The sequence below is a fragment of the Sinocyclocheilus grahami genome, unplaced genomic scaffold, assembly GCF_001515645.1.
Source record: "Sinocyclocheilus grahami isolate Dianchi unplaced genomic scaffold, SAMN03320097.WGS_v1.1 scaffold783.1, whole genome shotgun sequence".
Lineage (NCBI taxonomy): Eukaryota > Metazoa > Chordata > Actinopteri > Cypriniformes > Cyprinidae > Sinocyclocheilus > Sinocyclocheilus grahami.
Genome location: NW_015505962.1, coordinates 427,574 through 444,096, shown reverse-complemented (window position 1 = coordinate 444,096; position 16,523 = coordinate 427,574). Strand labels below are relative to the sequence as shown.

At 37.6% G+C, this 16,523-nt stretch overlaps 1 protein-coding gene and 1 long non-coding RNA gene across 2 annotated transcripts in view; one reads left to right on the top strand and one right to left on the bottom strand.

Moving 5' to 3' along the window:
• The window catches only part of LOC107561612 (zinc finger protein 721-like), a 69,985-nt gene that overhangs the window by 16,982 nt on the left and 36,480 nt on the right, over nucleotides 1–16,523 (top strand). The gene's annotated exons all lie outside the window — the stretch shown is intronic.
• The window catches only part of LOC107561615 (uncharacterized), a 14,161-nt gene continuing 6,482 nt past the window's right edge, over nucleotides 8,845–16,523 (bottom strand). Inside the window, exon 3 of the long non-coding RNA XR_001605873.1 lies at nucleotides 8,845–8,854. This is a non-coding gene — a long non-coding RNA (uncharacterized lncRNA). The remainder of the gene's footprint in view (nucleotides 8,855–16,523) is intronic.

Sequence of the window (16,523 nt, the reverse complement as noted above, 5' to 3'; positions counted from 1 at the left end):
GAAGAGAAGATGCCAACCCCCAGAAGACTTCAGATGATGCTAACCCTGGAACAACATATAAAACTACCAAATTTTGCTTAATCACAACCTTTAATCGCAAAGTTAAATCGCAATATATAATCATTGCAGTTAAAAGTGTTCACCGTCTGTTTGATTACGCATAACTGCCTGATTCTTACTGAACATTTCTGCCAAAATCACCACTAATAACATACTCCTAAATGTAATGTAGAAACTTAATATTTTCTGTAAAGCTTCTTTGCAGTGATTGGTATCGTGAAAAGCGCTATACAAATAAACTTGAATTGAATTGAATGTAAATATTAACACAGCAGTCGTCATTTACTCCTGACATCTGAGCTGCTGAAGACGTAGTGGCTTGATTTTGTTTTTGAAGGGAATGTGCCCCCAATCTACCTAAATGCATCCATGTTCCCGCAAATCATTTGTGATCCAGCTTCACCAACAGAAGAACTGAGTATAAGGTTTTTTTATGAATCTTTGCAAATCACCTTTCCTAATAATGTGCTAGTTAGCAAGTTTTGCGGCTAAATGTGGCTAAAGTTTACAGTCTCATGAGAGTGGCTTGTCACCCCACTGAAGCGAGAGGCAGGGTGAACACAGCTCATTAGCATTTAAAGGAACATGTACCGAAACGGCTCGCTGTGAACAGAACAGAGAGTTTTTTTACACTACAATTGAGAAATTTTAACCAAAGTATGTTATAGAAGCTGTGAAAGAGTTGGTTGGTTAGGCTTACTTCAGGCTGGTGATGGGATCTGATTTATGATCATCCTGTTGTCTTGGGCCTCTTTGTGGAATTCGGCTCTTTGTGTTTCAAAACTGTTCTGTTTGAATCTTAAATTGTCTGATTCGCTACATTGTTGATACAATGAATAATACGTTTAAAGGGGTCATTGGATGCAAAATTCACTTTTACATATTGTTTGAACTGAAATGTGTGTTGGCAGTATGTACACAACCACCCTATAATGATAAAAATCCCCCCAGTGTGTTTTTTTTTAATCCCCATAAATCGTAAACCCTTTCTCAGATCAAGCCGTTTACAAATTCTTGGCTGTGTGACATCACACAGACCCAGGCTCCTCCCACGATTATTGATTGACACTGGTGTTTTAGCACAGACCCGCTCTGAGTGAGCTGTTATCAGTCCACCATTGTTTCGATGCCGGAGCAGATGTAGACAAGAATGTCACCTAAGCGATTTTTGTTGGATGTAATAATAGATCTGATAACGTTCAGGGTTCAGACACACTCTCTCTGTTCAAATCAAGATTAAAGACACATCTTTTTAACCAAGCATTCACATATAATGTATCTCGTAACTTGGTACTTCAGCTATATCTGATCAAATGCACATTTTCATTCTTTTGCTTGGGTTGAACACATCATCTTTGCTTGGTTGGAATAGCAGCTATGCTAATTTCGTCTCTATTTGCTTCTCTGTTTCTGTCACAGGACTTGCATCCCGAGGCAACTAGGAATTAGACAAGCTTCAGTCTGGATCCAACCCTTACGAAGATCTGAGATGACCGAACACCTGAGAAGAGAAGATGCCAACTCCCCAGAAGACTTCAGATGATCCTAACCCTGGAACAACATATAAAACTACCAAATTTTGCTTAATCACAACCTTTAATCGCAAAGTTAAATCGCAATATATAATCATTGCAGTTAAAAGTGTTCACCGTCTGTTTGATTACGCATAACTGCCTGATTCTTACTGAACATTTCTGCCAAAATCACCACTAATAACATACTCCTAAATGTAATGTAGAAACTTAATATTTTCTGTAAAGCTTCTTTGCAATGATTGGTATCGTGAAAAGCGCTATACAAATAAACTTGAATTGAATTGAATGTAAATATTAACACAGCAGTCGTCATTTACTCCTGACATCTGAGCTGCTGAAGACGTAGTGGCTTGATTTTGTTTTTGAAGGGAATGTGCCCCCAATCTACCTAAATGCATCCATGTTCCCGCAAATCATTTGTGATCCAGCTTCACCAACAGAAGAACTGAGTATAAGGTTTTTTTATGAATCTTTGCAAATCACCTTTCCTAATAATGTGCTAGTTAGCAAGTTTTGCGGCTAAATGTGGCTAAAGTTTACAGTCTCATGAGAGTGGCTTGTCACCCCACTGAAGCGAGAGGCAGGGTGAACACAGCTCATTAGCATTTAAAGGAACATGTACCGAAACGGCTCGCTGTGAACAGAACAGAGAGTTTTTTTACACTACAATTGAGAAATTTTAACCAAAGTATGTTATAGAGTTTTTATTAAGACCCTAAAGAATCATATAAACTTGTGGAAAATGGGCATCCAATGACCCCTTTAACATATGCGCGTAAAGGATACCTTGAGACTCACAAGACTTTCCACACTGAGAGCAGGTTCAGTTCAGTTCTTTTATTTATTTCCCGAAGGCAATTTGGTTGCAGCACACAAGCATTTCACATAAACAATATAAAACACAATACATTTCCTTCCAAAAAAGTTCTTACCTTAAATTAAAAAACTTTACAGCTGAGGGGATATTTGAGGGGGTATTTATAAATGAATGTCTAAATTGATTTGTTTTACAAATAGGGGTTCTATAACGAATGCCAGAAGGGAGAAGGTGAAACTCTTGATACGTGTGGGAATCATCTAACAAAATGCTCTGGGCTTTACCCAAACATGTCTATGATATAACTGGACCATAGTCATCTGCTTCCTCCCCGTTGTATTACTTACCTGGTTTACAATCCTCTCAAGACAAATCTTGTTTTTCACATTTAGAAAATTAAACCAGCACAACAGTGAAAAAGATAACAGTAACTCAATATAGGATCTGTAGAACATGCACATCAATGATTTGTCCACATTAAATCACCTTAGTTTCCGCAAGCAATACAATCTTTGCTGCCCCCTCTTACACAAAACTGACAATTTGTTTTCCAAAACAGGTGTGTTAGACACTCTCAATAACTACTCCATTAATGCTTGTTTGCTTATACTAAATACGTTTCCTCCTAGAGTTAAAATCAATAGTCAACTCCTTAGTTTTAGAAACATTACGCTTTAAGAAAGCATTCTGACACCACATAATAAAATCATCAACCACAGAACCATGCATGGAGTCCTCCTCACTCATTAAGCTAACGATTACAGAATCATCAGCAAATTTTATAATATGCCTATTTCTATAACTACTCTTATAGTCATTTGTGTACATGATAAATAATAAAGGCGAGAGGACACATCCTTGAGATGATCCAGTAGATGACACCCGCCATTCAGAAAAAGTAATGTACTTTAACTCTTTAAGGTGAAAAGCTTTTATGAAGAGTGAGTTACCAAATTAACCTTGCAGTGTCCTTTCTGTGTAAAAGTCTTTCCAAACTGAGAGCAGGTGAAAGACTTTATTCCAGTATGAATTAACATGTGCCTCTTAAGGTATCCTTTACGTGTGAAACTCTTTCCACACTGAGAGCAGGTGAAAGACTTTATTCCAGCATGAATTAACATGTGCGTCTCAAGGCTTCCTTTCTGTGTAAAACTCTTTCCACACTGAGAGCAGGAGAAAGCCTTTTCTGAAGTGTGAGTTACGAAATGATTCTTAAGTTGTCCTTTCTGTGTAAAACTCTTTCCACATTCAGAGCAGCTGTAAGGCTTTACTCCAGCATGAATTAGCATGTGCTTCTCAAGGCATACTTTATATGTAAAACACTTTCCACACTGGGAGCAGGAGAAAGGCTTTATTCCAGCATGAATTAGCATGTGCTTCTCAAGGCTTACTTTCTGTGTAAAACTCTTTCCACACTGAGAGCAGGAGAAAGGCTTTATTCCAGCATGAATTAGCATGTGCTTCTTAAGGTTTGATTTCTGTGTAAAACTCTTTCCACACTGAGAGCAGCTGTAAGACTTTATCGCAGTATGAATTAACATGTGATCCCTCAGGTTTCCTTTACATATGAAACTCTTTCCACACTGAGAGCAGTTGAAAGGCTTTTCTGAAGAGTGAGTTACCAAATGATTCTCAAGGTGTCCTTTCTGTGTAAAAGTCTTTCCACACTGAGAGCAGCTGAAAGGCTTTATCCCAGCATGAATTAACATGTGCCTCTTAAGATTCTTGTTACATGTGAAAGTGTTTCCACACTCAGAGCAGCTGAAAGACCTTTTGACGTCTGTTTTTTGAATGCTGCAAATCACAGATTTTTCTCCATTGACATCACAATCTTTCTGATCCTGATATTTCTCCTCCACTTCATTCAGATCTCGTCTTTCGTCTTTCATTTGTATCAGGCCTAAAATGAAATCATTATAAAGATGAAAATCCATTGGTATGTTTGAAAAATAAAAGGATAAAATATTTGTGTACAGAAAAACACTGTCAAAACTGTCTCTTTTTAACAAAGATCAATGAAAATAACTAAAAACACTGCATTATGCTGCCAGGCCAGTAGATGGCGATGCCATTTTGTAAAGAAACACTACACATCAACAGCTCCAGCAAACAAGGTTCGTTCTTTGATCGCTTTCTGTAATTTAACAATTTAAATAACATTATATTCATGCTATTAAGAGAAACAATGTTTAGTTTGGTCTCTGGCTTGATTTCACACACACACACTAGGGATGTGCATCTCCATGACTGAGGCCGATACGTAGGGCTGGGCGATTTTTCCATAATCTTTGACCGAAGTTCACTCCCATCGTCTTGCATGTTTACCTATTTCACTGCCCGCGTCGCATCTTTGTCAACACAAAAGCACATTCTGTGTAAATGGCGCTTAGCGCTATATTAATGGTCCTTCACAGAGTGCGTACACGTGAGCGGTTAATCACGTGCACCAACATGCGGTTGGATGGTTCTTTTCTCATTACTGTTATCACCGGCACATTGTCAAAGTCTCTAATTCTAACACTTGGTAATATTTCTATTCAAAATCAATATTCCTCGATTTCTAAAAAATAAAATCATGGCAAAACATTAAATTCAAATTAATCAATTAAATCGGAAAAACCCCCAGCCCTACCGATACGCATCTTGATGCATAGCCAACGATACGATACATTAAAGATGCCATTTATTTCTAATGTTTGCAAATTCATGGATATATTGGTGACTATTAATCAGTAAGTAATTATTTTTACTTTGTTACTATACTTAAGTATATTTGTGAAGTTTCTGCACTTTATCAGAGTATTTTTTCAAGAAAGAAAGAACAAGTAGATAAAGTAGAATAGAGAGTGCTAGTGTTAGAGAAAGTGTAGATGGAAGCGATGTGTCACTAGCCATTAGGGATGTGCATCTCCATGACTCCAGCCCATCCGATACGCATCTTGATGCATAGCCAACGATACGATACATTAAAGATACATATGAAGTAGCTACCTATGCGATACGATTCACCCGTTATGATGCAGTGCGATCCAATTTTGATTCAACACAATGTGATTTGATGCAATATGATGCAATGGAAAAAATAGGATCACTTCTAATACCTCGAGGCCTGTTTCATAAGGCTTATTAAAAGGCTGTACCTTTTATAGATTGCAGAACAGATAGCAGAACATTACAATCTAAAATGGCTCTTTAAAGCATTAAAATAACTAAATTAAAAGTTAAAATCACTGAATTAAAAATGAAAATAAATAATATGACTACTTTAACTGGTATAAGAAACACACATTAACTCATTTGTGTCACGGTTCATGGGTCCGTGCGGTCCTTTTGCGTCTTGTCATGTGGTTGTGTGTGTACGTCACTCGTTAGTGGTTGCAGCTGGCGCTCAATCAGAGCGCGCCAGCTGCAACTCATTAGCGATTCCTTTATAGGACACCTTGTTCAATGTGTGTTTGTCGTTATTCTCATGTCCTGTCTCCCTGTCAGTTCTCTGTTTTCAGCTCTCGCTCAGTCAGGGTACGGATCTTCAGCCCTCGCCTTGGTTTGGCCAGCGCTTTGGGAGGAAGGCTTCTCAAGAGGAGCTCTGATCTTGACCAAGACCCCTTGTGTCTCCGTTGTTGTGGTTACCAAATAAACCTTATATTTGCACTTGGTTCCTGACTCTTCTCTACCGTGACAATTTGAGCTTAGTAATTAGTACTGTAGCCTCCTAGCTTACATGTGATTTACACAATAGTCCCTTTACAGTTACTGCTATCATAAAAATACACTTTATATGTAGGTTTAAAATGATAAACATTTAATGTCCAACAACAAATATTTTAACAAAATGTATATTTTACTCAGAATTATTGCGCTCCTATTCGATTGAGCTCTGTCTGTTTAGTGTGCTCGTTGCTCTCATGTGCCTCGCCCACTCCTGACAGCAAAAAAGATATGTTTGCATGACTTTCTGACATTTACAGATGAAGAACATAACTGTGACATGTCAGTTATGCACCGAGGAAAATACAACGTTTGCCATGGTGGATCGATTTGATCCATGATCGACATTAAGAGCTGCTTAAAAATAAACGTGCACAATAGTGAGATTGTGTGAACTTAATTTGTCGTTTATGGAACTGCTGTAGCCCAGATTGATTTGTTAGGTTATTTCAGGTCAGGTTTTGGACTTAAATCCCCCCTTTTCCTTGGGTCTCCGTAGTGTTGTGATATGTCATATTCACATGCAGCAGTGATGAGAGAGTTCGCTTGAGAAACAGTTTCGAGAGGAGAAATCAATCTACATGTAAAATATTGGCGAATCGGGGAATCTTCCTATCCCTAACACACACACACACACACAAAAAAAACATTGAACACTTTTGAGACAAATTAAATCTGACTGACCTTGAATAATTACACATCAGAAATCACTGATTACAGATCAGACATTAGAATAAACAAGTTTACTTCCATGTTGTGATAATGCTGTCAGGTATATGTAACCCTGGAGCACAAAACCAGTCATAAGGGTCCATTTTTGTAAATTGAGATGTATGAAAAATCTGAAAGCTGAATAAATAAGCTTTCCATCGATGTATGGTTTGTTAGGATAGGACAATATTTGGTCGAGATACAACTATTTGAATATCTGGACTCTGAGGGTGCAAAACAAATCTAAATATTGAGAAAATCGCCTTTAAAGTTGTCCAAATGAAGTTCTTAGCACTCCATATAACTAATCAAAAATTAAGTTTTGATATATTTATGGTAGGAAATTTACAAAATATCTTCATGGAACATGATCTTTACTTAATATCCTAATGATTTTTGGCATAAATTACAAATTGATAATTTTGACCCATACAATGTATTTTTTTGGCTATTGCTACAAATATACCTGTGCTACTTATGACTGCTTTTGTGCTCCAGGGTCACATATATCTTACAGTAAAACTCCGTTTGCAAAGCCTGCTGCAAAACTGTTACCGATTTACAGTGAAATGTAACGAACAAGCAAATAATGCTCTACTGAGACATTCACATGATTTAAAATAACCACAGTCCTATAGCTACTTTAGTTCAAATGTGGCTTCTAATTTAAAAACAAATTGAGTCTCACACGCTCGGAGTTCAACACAGTTTTATGATTCCAAAAAGCAAAAATAAAGTCTAATTAAAGTAATAATTAAATATCCTTGATGTCAGGTCACTCACATTTCCATAAGAACTTTAAAGGAGTCATATGATGCGATTTCAATTTTTCCTTTCTCTTTGGAGTGTTACAAGCTCTTGGTGCATAAAGAAGATCTGTAAAGTTGCAAAGACTAAAGTCTCAAAACCAAAGAGATATTCTTTATAAAAGTTCAGAGTTAACCACGCCTACCTAAAACGGCTCGTTCTAACACGCCCCCACATACCTATGTCACGATCTGGGAAGATTTGCATAATGCCGAGTTCACACTGCACGATTTTCAAACTCGTCAGATCGTCAAATGCCTCGTTTGTAATGGGTTTTAATGTTTTTGTTTGGTTGCTCCGACCGGACACGGCATCAACAGTATGTGAGGGGCATAACATTTCTATCTCACACTTGAGGTATTCGGCCAATCTCAACGCACTGGATAGCTGTCCAATCACAGCACACCTCGCTTTTTCAGACCGATGAGCTTTGTAAAAATCGACGTGTTTCAAAAAGGCGGGGCATAGAGGAGAAACAATAATGTACAGTATGTGGAAAATAATGTTTTTTTTAACTTTAAACTGCATAAACAAATTTCATTACACCAAATACAAATAATGTTCTTTTAGCAGCATCATATGACCCCTTTAAAACATGGATTTAAGATTTTAATCATAGTTAAGGTCTTATTTTTACACAAAGGATCTGTGGCTGTACCACAAATAGTAATTACAGATGAATGAAGAATAAACACCAACCTCCTTGTTCCTCCTGTTTTATTCTCCGGGTTTCTGGTTCCTCGTGTTTTACTCTCCGGGTTTCTGGTTCCTCGTGTTTTACTCTCCGGGTTTCTGGTTCCTCGTGTTTTACTCTCCGGGTTTCTGGTTCCTCGTGTTTTATTCTCCGGGTTTCTGGTTCACTTGTGTCCTCCTCACTCTCCTCTTTAACAGACAGCATCTTCACAGCAGCAGATCTCAGTTCAGATGATACTCCTCTAGATATTCCTGCTTGCCTCCCAACTTAGTCACGACTGTGAAGATGAGAATACAGGTCTTTATTGACCTGATTCATGTATTTCTCTTTTTACAGAAACAACATTTCTAATCGTTTGTATTAAAACAGCATCAGGACAAAACAATAGAGAGCGCGGTGAAACTAATCTTCTTCCTCTGATGTTTAATGGTGTTTGGCAAAAAAAGTATGTGTTTGAGCGCCACCCGCTGGACTGGAGTGTGAAGCGGCGAGAGGAGAGGATCCCTGTCACTCTCATTAGAGCTTCATCCCATACAACGATCATTCTATGCAGCGCAAACAACCACACATTCATATCAGTTCATCTTCTTTTTCTTAAACCCTTTCAATGGTGAGTTTAAAATATTCTAGCGGTCCCCCCAGAGTGAATTTTTTTAGGCAAGCGTTATTTTAGAACGTTTCCCCTTACTGTTTCCATGGCGACGCGTCATGCTTGTCACGTGACACACCGCGGCCACAATAACTGTATGACAGATGGATCGCTTTTTTATTCAAAATATTCATAAACTTGCTTACCATATCAGCTATCTGATGCGCTTATTGCAACTACATTTAATCTTTTTCTCATCAAATAACCAGATTAATGAATAGCTCGACACAGCTCCTACCGGGGCAGTATAGACAGCACTTTCTTCTGTGTAGACCAGCGGTTCTCAAAATTACTATAACCTACCGTATTTTACAGACTGTAAAGTCACGTTTTTGATACATGCTGTGATTTATTCCAAGGTGACTTATATGATGCATTTAACGTCAAATAAACTAAATGTAGACGAGTAGGTGCGTCAAGTAGGCTTTGCTGTGTATTGGTTCATGTTTGTGGCGTGCTCCAGAAAGATGCTCAATGAGACCGAGACACGCTAAAGCAGCACATTTTGCTGTTCACTTTATTTTTCAAAGGCATGACATTTTGTTGTCATTTTGCACGTACACAAATAAAACATATATATTTTTACCATACGACCCTATTATTTACCCTGCTGAGGAAAAAATCCAAGTGAACATCAAAGGCCTACTCAATATTAATTAAATAAACTCAGCAAAAACAAAGTTATGACTGCTGTACACTTCAATACTGGTCTGCTGTTTAGTTTACTGAGTTTATTTAACCCATCACAATTTATTGGAACTGTGTGAACTATGGGGGTAACTTGTTACTCTAAAGCAGGGGTGCCCAACCCTGCTCCTGGCGATCGACTGTACTGCAAAGTTTTGCTCCAACTCTAATCAAAGACACCTGCCTTTAATGTTTAAATGATCCGGAAGACCCTAATTAGTTGCTTCAGGTGTGTTTGATTAGGATTGGAGCTGAACTTTGCAGGACAGTCGATCGTCAGGAGCAGGGTTGGGTAACCCTGCTCTAAAGGCTTATTACATTCCTTTTTTGAAACACACACACACTGTGATTATGGTTGAGTTTGCAATGTTTGCTGCTCCTGCTGTGATTCTTCTTCAGATCATCTGTGTAAGAAGAGCTGGTGAGTTTTTTAAGCCTCACACAATCTAAATTCTGGCCAGAGGAGAACTGACCCCCGACTGAGCCTGCTCTTTCACAAGTGTTTTTTTTCTCCCTCCATTTCTGTCACCAATGGAGTTTGGTTCCTTGCCACTGTCACCTTTGTCTTGCTTAGTTGGGGACACTTAATTTCTGGCAGGATTGTTGACTTGATTGCACAGACACTATTTGAACTGAGCTGAGCTGGACGATTGCATCACTGAATCAACAATGAATTACCTTAACTGGAAAACTGACTCTATATTTTATCCTCTTGCATTATCAGCACAGGTTTTTCCTGTTTAACACTCTAAAGCTGCTTTGACACAACCTGCATAAAGGTGACTTGACTTGATCTGCAATCATGAGAGCTCAGTAAATGCTTTTGTGTTGAATTATTTTGCAGGGAGGAAGAACTCACAGTACCGAGAAGAAATAGTGATGATTCCAATATTTTATTTTGCAATATATATTTTACAACAGTAAGCTGGTGGTAAAGACAAGAAAATAAAAGAAACGAACGGGTGGCGTTACGGCCAGTGGTGGAAAGGGTACTGAAAATTTTTACTTAAGTACAAGTACTGTTACATCGCTGAGATAATACTCAATTACAAGTAAAAGTACAAAGTACTCCTCTCAAAACTACTCCGAGTGCTAGTTACTTTTTAGCCGGCGATATTAAATGAATTACCAAAACATATTCATATCAAATATGTGGATAATAGCTACTTTGAACAAACCCCACTTTTATCTTATTGACAAGTACGTGAATTAGTGGTTATGATACAGGAATTTTTAACTTCAATACCTTGAAAAATCTCAATATCAAAGTACCACCTAATGTAGTGTTGTGCCACCTAAACGGTGCAGTGAAGTATAGTTTGAAAGGCTGCGTGTTCGGCTGTAAGCATACGCTGAGCAGTTTCAGACAGCTCACCAGTAGCGCTTCATTGCACGAAAACGCACACAATTATGTTAAAATGCGTGATTTTGGCGAGTTACCTTGTGAACGTAGTCTTAAATGAGTTATAAAGTCTTAAATGACAGTAAAGAGTTGGGAGAAAATCGGATATGTGTCAGATCCGCGTCATATGCATCATTCAGATCTCCTGTGAATGGACACTTAAAGCTCGTTTCATTGGTGTCAACAGACTGAGGTTTTTTTTTTTTTTTTTTTTTTACAAATGTGCATTTTTTCTGACTTTATACTTTCAATTTTTTTTATTCTATTTCTATATATACAGTAATTTTATGAATAAACAGAATAATGTTAGAATTAGAAATAAAAATGTGGTGATTTGCATCAGTTGTTTACGGTAGGTAGATGTGGATGCTTAAATGTGTCAATATGAGTCAAAGACAAAAAGGTGTTTATAAAGCAATAAATTAATAAAAAATAAATATCAGGCATATTTAGAACAAATAATGTGATGACATTAAAATGATATATTTAAGGATTATATATAGTGTAGCCCCAAAAAATTCATTAAATGATATTTTAAATCTTTATATTTTGCCACTATCCTTCATATTACTAGGTTTTACCCAATTGTTAGCAATACATTTTCAAATGTAATAGAATATAGTCACTTTTCTTTTACATATTTTAACAAGTACAGGTCAGAATAACTGTTGTTTCATTTTTACATAAATATATCTGTTATGCTGAATGATGACATTATTTAACCTATATTTTGACATTTTGTTTTCACAAAAATTATTTGAAACATATAGACACTTGCATTTAATTGATTTTCTATGTATATAAAATCACTTTTGTAAATTTAATTTGATGCAGACACTAAAATTTGACATCTGGACACAGTAATAGATATATTAAAAACTGATATATTCAGATCAACTCAAAGATAGAGTTCCTCTCCAAAGAACAACGTCCAAAAGATTTATTTTTATATAATTTTGCTTCATGATTTAACTGTTATTGTTGTGATTTCTTTTGCATTATAAAACAATTGAACATAATATGAAACTCATATGTATCACTTGCTCTTTCATGAAGGAAAGCAGAGGTTTTTACAAACTGTTCTTGTTCAGGAAGCTGAGGAAGAGACTGTAACACTTTTAAGAGAGACGGAGTTATATTTTTAATTATGTTCTTCACTGTGTAAGGTCTCTGTGCAACAGATCCACCAAAAAGCTGCAGAATAAACACATTCCCAAAACCGGATCTAAAGATCCCCCCACACAGCCATCACGAGTTCTTAAAACTGACAATACCCTCATTGTCTGGATTAGTTTCCTCTCAACATTATAGTAGCTAATTCAATTAAGGGAAAAGAGAACTCCTTTGTCTCGACGAACTGAAGAGCCATTTAAGCAACATACGGTTAAGTGCTACCTCGTGACCACTATGCATAAATCCATAGACCCTTTTAGGGCTGACATCACGACTACGTCACAGCTCTAGCTGGAGGCAAAACAAAGTAAACATTCAAAAACAGGTCCAATTCAACAGATTGAAAGTGATAATGTCTGTCAATTTGACTGGAATCTATCTCTTTGGAGAAGAAAAATAACAATTATAATCATGACAACACTGGGCAAAACTGTTGAAGTGTCTCACGTCAGATATGTTAGAGTGCAATTCTTACCTGTGATCGTGACCTCTTCAGCTCTGCAGCCTTTTTTTTTTTTTTACTGATTTTGGCAAACCTGAATTTAAAAGAGTCCCTTGCCCACATACATCTGGTTAAATGGATAAAAATTGTCTCATTTTACACACAACACCATACATTTTAACACATAAGTGGAAAATTTAATAATTATTGAGTTTGAAAGTGGTGGCAAAAGCCCAAAAGGCTAAATTTAGACATTGTCTTATTTCGGGGGTTGCTATGTTTCACCTCTCAATACACAAATCAACGTGTTATGTTACATAGTCCGAATTTCCCCACTCTTGCAGAGTATAATTTAGACATGATTTCTATAACAAGAATATGATATGTTGAATTCTCAAACACAAACATACTAAACAGGAATAGAAAACTATGAACCGTTCAATAGTTATTAAAATGACATACACAATCAGTGATTAGAACATGACAGTCAAATGTGTTAGTTGTGTAAGATTATTGATGCCATTTGGCTGGATCAGAAGAAGGTCACAGTCTGAAAAAACAAGGAACTCTCACGAGAATCAACATCTGAACTCTGTCTCGCAAGCCTAAAGCAAGACACCCAACTGAGAGAAACAAAAGCTCCACACCTTCACTCTTCCCCTCTCTCCCCTCATTTCCATCTGAACACAGGACACTGCAGAGATCACCAAAACCACCTTTCTTAAATCAGAGTTTATAACAATGCAACAATTCATGTTTGATACCGTTTGAAAGGTCTCTGTGTGTCTGGTAAAGGGGTTCCATTCTCTTAACAGACATGCCTCCATTTGGAGGATGTTTTTCTTAGTTTTGTATTTAAAGGATTGCAGCAAAAGGGTCAGGGCGATTCTGTAGCCAGAATGCCCGTAGTACAGAGTATCTCCACATACTCTGTACTATGTATTTTTCTAATACATCTAATACATTTAATCTCAGATATGCATTTTACTCTTAGATTCGTCTTTGAGAGTTTGATGTCTTGTATTGATTTGATATCGTTGAATTGGCTGTGGAAATAATTTGCATAATACATATTTACCTGACTGATAATAAATTGTTACATTTAATTCATTCTGATTACTCTGAAGTTATTTTTTCAAGTAGATTAAGTGAAGGCGTATGTTTCCGCAAATCTGCGACCAGGGTTAAGTGCATACTAAATCTCAGGTTAGATGGAGCATGGGCACATCAAGTGAGATTATGGGTTTCTGACTAACCGCTTGACCTTAGTTTAAGTTGTACTCAGTTACGTTAACCATGTGTATGATTTCAGCTTTAATTAAGCTGTACGTGGTTATAATAACTATCGGGGTCGAGACTAAGGGTCTAGAAGAACTGCTGATTATTGTTTGAGCATTACATGGGTAATTGTAGGGGGCTAAACAAACCTACTATTTAAAGTAAATAGTATTAGCCATAAACCTCTGAATAAGAATCAAACTGGCGAGTTTGTGATCGTGGAGCCCACGCATAGCGGCCGCCGTGAGGCATCCTAAGCGACATAGATTCCTAATGAACGAATGAATAAAAATCATGGGGAAAACGGAATGATCAAACACTCACCTAAATTTATTGAGTAACAAACAACTCTCTTAACCCTTTTCATTTTTGGAGTCAGATGAATAAAAGAGGTAAAACACAAGAAAATGTATTTAATTTAATATTGTTGTGCTGTATGAAAGGAAAGACAGCAACACGCGAGAATCCTTCTTCCGGATCACTGGCTACCGTCGTTGGACCAGTGGGCGGACCTTACAGTTGCATTCATCATATGGAGTTATGCATCGGAATGATATTTGTTCATTAGTCCTTTTAGTCATGTAGAGACAGTCTCTGTGTCGTTCTGTGACTCTGAGGACGTGTTCTGTGAGGAACAAAAGGTCAAAAGAGTCTAGAAGGAATCTCAGTCTGGTTAAGTTTATCCGAGGAAGTCTTTAGCTCGTGATTTCCATCATGGATTTACATTTGATGGTCATGCTGTGCGTCTCTTTGAACATTTATCTTGGTTACTTGCCCCAAATTTTACACTAATTCAACTCAGGAAGGAGATTAAGTGTTATTTTGTTTTAATGCTGCAAGCTGTTCAAAGCTGTGAAAGAGTTGGTTGGTTAGGCTTACTTCTGGTTGGTGATGGGATCTGATTTATGATCATCCTGTTGTCTTGGGCCTCTTTGTGGAATTCAGCTCTTTGTGTTTCAACGTTCTGTTTGAATCTTAAATTGTCTGATTTACTCTGATACGCTACATTGTTGATACAATGAGTAATAAGTTTAAAGGGGTCATCGGATGCAAAATTGCCTATAATGATAAAAATCCCCCCAATGTGTTTTTTTTTTAATCCCCATAAATCATAACCCCTTTCTCAGATCAAGCCGTTCACAAATTCTTGGCTGTGTGACATCACACAGACCCAAGCTCCTCCCGCGATTGTTGATTGACACTGGTGTTTTAGCACAGACCCGCTCTGAGTGAGCTGTCATCAGTCCGCCATTGTTTCGACGCCAGAGCAGATGTGGACAAGAATGTCACCTAAGCAATTGGGGAGTACATTTGTTGGATTTAATAATAGACCTGATAACATTCAGGCACACTCTGTTTAAATCTAGATTAAAGACACATCTTTTCACACAAGCATTCACACAATGTATCTCGTAACTTGGTACTTCAGCTATATCTGGTCAACATCTTTGCTTGGTTGGAATAGCAGCTACGCTAACTTCACCTCTATTTGCTTCTCTGTTTCTGCCACAGGACTTGCATTCCGAGGCAACTAGGAATTAGACAAGCTTCAGTCTGGATCCAACTAGGGCTGCACGATAAATCGCATGCGATATTTAACACGCATCTTATCAGTAAAGCCGGTTCTGTAATCAGCGGTAAATCTCCATCACGTGTGTGCTTTTACATTGAGCAGCATTAACTACACAGAGCCGTTGTTCACTGATGAGCTGTGCAAAACCACGTTCATATTCGCGCAATTTTTTGCGCATCTCGTCAGTGAACAACGGCTCTGTGTAGTTAATGCTGCTCAATGTAAAAGCACACACGTGATGGAGATTTACCGCTGATTACAGAACCGGCTTTCTGACAAGTTGCGCATTAAATATTGCATGCGATTTATCGTGCAGCCCTAGATCCAACCCTTACAAAGACCTGAGATGACCGACCACATGAGAAGAGAAGATGCCAACCCCCAGAAGACTACATCTTTTTAGCCAAGCATTCACATAATGTATCTCGTAACTTGGTACTTCAGCTATATCTGATCAAATGCACATTTTCATTATTTTGCTTGGGTTGAACGCATCTTTGCTTGGTTGGAATAACAGCTACGCTAATTTCGTCTCTATCTGCTTCTCTGTTTCTGTCACAGGACTTGCATCCCGAGGCAACTAGGAATTACACAAGCTTCAGTCTGGATCCAACCCTTACGAAGACCTGAGATGACCGAACACCTGAGAAGAGAAGATGCCAACCCCCAGAAGACTTCAGATGATGCTAACCCTGGAACAGCATATACAACTACCAAATTTTGCTTAATCACAACCACAAAGTTTAATCGCAACATATAATCATTGCAGTTGTAGGAAAACACCGTCTGTTTGATTACGTGTAATTTGTAACTAACTGCATGATTCTTACTGAACATTTCTGCCATAGTCACCACTAATAACATACTCCTAAATATAATGTAGAAACTTTATATTTTCTGTAAAGCTGCTTTGCAATGATTGGTATCGTGAAAAGCGCTATACAAATAAACTTGAACTGAATTGAATGTAAATATTAACACAGCAGT